The following is a 2,987-nucleotide window of genomic DNA, read 5'->3' on the forward strand; positions in this document are numbered from 1 at the left end:
TCTTCAAGTCTAGCCATAGCTTTTTCGAACTTCAAATTGATGGTATCAATGTGAGCACTAAGTTGAGCACCCAATTGAGTAATGGAGTCCACTTCATGCTTTCCTCCTCTAATAGCCTTGCGAGGTCTACTATATTGTGAGTTATGGACCGTCATTTCCTCAATCTTGTTCCAAGTTTGATTGTCGTCAACTTCGTTGAACATACCATTTGATCCCATGTTGAGAATGTTTCTTGAATCTTCATAAAGACCGTTCCAAAATTGTTGTACCAAGAACCACTCGCTAAGTCCATGATGAGGACATGAGCGACAAATTCCCTTGAATCATTCCCAAGCTTCATACAAAGATTCTTCATCTCTTTGCTTAAAGCCCGTAATTTGAGCTCTTAGCATGTTAGTCTTTTCCGGTGGATAGAACTTTTTGTAGAAAGTTAGAGCCAACTTCTTCCAAGAATAAATTCCGAGAGTAGTCTTATCAAGGCCTTTCAACCATTGTTTTGTGGTGCCAATTAGAGAAAAAGGAAATAAGACCCATCGAATTTGGTCTTGAGTTACACCGGTTTGAGAAATCGCATCACAATAGTCGCAAAAAGTCTCCATGTGAGAGTGAGGGTCTTCACTAGGCATCCCCCCAAATTGGCTTCTTTCGACTAATTGGATAAATGCGGATTTGGCAATAAAATTTCCGGTTAAGTGTTGTGGTGTGGGAGTACCATTAGGTAGGTTCTCCTCGGTTGGTACGGAATGTGATGAAAATTTAGGCATTGTGGGTTGATTTTGTGTTGGATTTTGTGTTGGGTTCTCCTCACCTTCTCTTGCAAAAGGGTTGACGAACTCAATAGTGTTTGGTTGAATAGCTACAACCTCACCAATACCTCTTAAAGTTCTCCTAGCAAGTCTTCTATTGTTTGTCAAAGTCCTTTCAATTTCGTGATCAAAGGGTAACAAGTTACCTTGTGATCTTCTAGACATGCAAAATATCAAACAACTCGAAAATAATTAGAACAAAGCTTGAGGAGTTTTACTTTCCCAAGGCAAATAAAGACACAACTAATAACAATATAAGAAAATCTAAATCAAGTTAACACCGTCCCCGGCAACGGCGCCATTTTTGGTCGGACTCTTGATGGAGGTTTAGTTTTCGGTACTTGTCGTTAGGAGCGCCTAGACCAAAACACAATTTATAACTCCACAAACAACTCTACAATTAGTAAAGAGGCAAGTAAAGGTCGGATCCCAAGGAACGGGAATTGAGATGAGATTTTCAATTGCAAATAGCGGTGTCTAAGGGTGTCACAATTTGGGGTTTGAAGTTGAAGATCACTAAACTAAATAGTAATAAAAGTAAACAAACAAGATGATTAAAAAGGGATGTAAACAATTGATAAAAGGCACTAGAGTGTCATGGGGTCATAGGGGATTCATGGGAATTGATCATACAAACATATTCTCAAGTTATAAGCAAGCAATTATTGTTGTGATGGATCGAGTTGGTTTATGTCTTACAATCCTAGGAAAGTTTGGGTCCTGGAGCCGAATCGATTAGATTGTACAACACCTACAAGTCGACTTAATCTTCCCTACTCAGCTATATGCATGGTCTAATGAGACTCGAGTTGGTTTATGTCTTACAAGTCTCATTGAAAAGATAGGTGATGGGTAAAAAATGCAAGGATTCATAGGCTCGCATTTCATCAAACATAACATGTGCATAAGTTGAGATCACAACAAGCAAGCAAATAAACTATGAAAACATATTAAATTAAGCATGAATCATCCCCCATGTTGGTTTCCCCTAATTATCCATTAACCCTAGCTAAGGAAACTACTCACTTGATTAAATGTTGATTACAAGATTAAAGAGAGATTTGATTGATATTAACTACACTAAAGATTGCTAAGAAGAACATCCTAATCTAATTAGACTAATGGGGTATTTATAGTGGGGATTAGTTACATAGATTAGGGTTTACTAAGGGCTTAAATGACGATTAAGTCCTTGAGGAATCGCCGGTCTCTAGGGAGACTCCGGTCTCCTTTTCGCCGGTCTTAGAAAAATATGCGCATCCTTCCTTGAATCATGTAGAAGACGAAATGGCTGACACACAATCCGAGCGTCCAGGGCACAGGACGGGCGGATTGGGGAGGTTCTGGCCGAGCGGATTGTGGAGGTGGAAGGGCGGATTGGGGTGTTTCTGGACGGGCGTCCAGCTGGGGAAGACGCTCGGATTGCCTATGCTGGACGGGCGGCTTGTGGACAATCTGCTCGGGTTGTCTTACAGCTACTTTCTTTCTTCTTTTCTTCCTTTTTCTTCATAAAATCCTTGAGGATTTCCTCGGGGATGCAAGGATCTTTTCTCATCATTGCCCATCTACTATAGTATGTACAAAGGCCTTCTAGTCTTGTCTTCTCTTTGATACTTGGTCATTGAATTCAATCAATTTAGCTCTATTTTGCCATGAAAATGCAAGGTTTGCACTCCTTTCCTACCAAGGAAACAAAACCTCAAAGAATATGCAAAACAAAGGACTAAAGACATTAAATGACCCAAATATGCACTAAAAAGCATGGGAACAAGGCTAATTCGGGGACTAAATATGCTCTAATTATGGTCACATCAATATCAAAAATTATTATTTATGATACTTTTCTAAATTAATTTTTGATGATGTGGACAGCTTAAAATCGCTCGAAAAAAGCCTCTTTTATAAATATACTAGATTTAATGCCCGGGCGATGCCCGGGCCAATTTGTAATATCATATGATTATGATGTAACAATACTCTAAGGCACTATTCTTTTGAACTTAATTTGCAGAACTGAACATATAAAGGCTGAGCTGAACTTATAGGAGCTTAACTTTTATGAATTGTACCTTTTTTTTGCAGTTGTAAAAAAAACCTCTCAACTGTACTCACAAGAGCTGAATTGAACTAATAGATGCTTAATTATAGAAAAATGGGTATGAATTGAGCTATACTTTTCTA

The 2,987-nt window shown here is 38.7% G+C and overlaps 1 non-coding gene across 1 annotated transcript; it reads left to right on the plus strand.

The window, feature by feature from the left end:
* Window positions 1–285: 285 nt before the first annotated feature.
* LOC141589200 (small nucleolar RNA R71) lies at window positions 286–392 on the plus strand. The gene has a single exon (XR_012520150.1). It is a non-coding gene; the product is annotated as a small nucleolar RNA R71 (small nucleolar RNA).
* The last annotated feature ends 2,595 nt before the right edge of the window (window positions 393–2,987 follow it).

The sequence above is a fragment of the Silene latifolia genome, chromosome 6 (genome assembly GCF_048544455.1).
Source record: "Silene latifolia isolate original U9 population chromosome 6, ASM4854445v1, whole genome shotgun sequence".
NCBI classification, from domain to species: Eukaryota; Viridiplantae; Streptophyta; class Magnoliopsida; order Caryophyllales; family Caryophyllaceae; genus Silene; species Silene latifolia.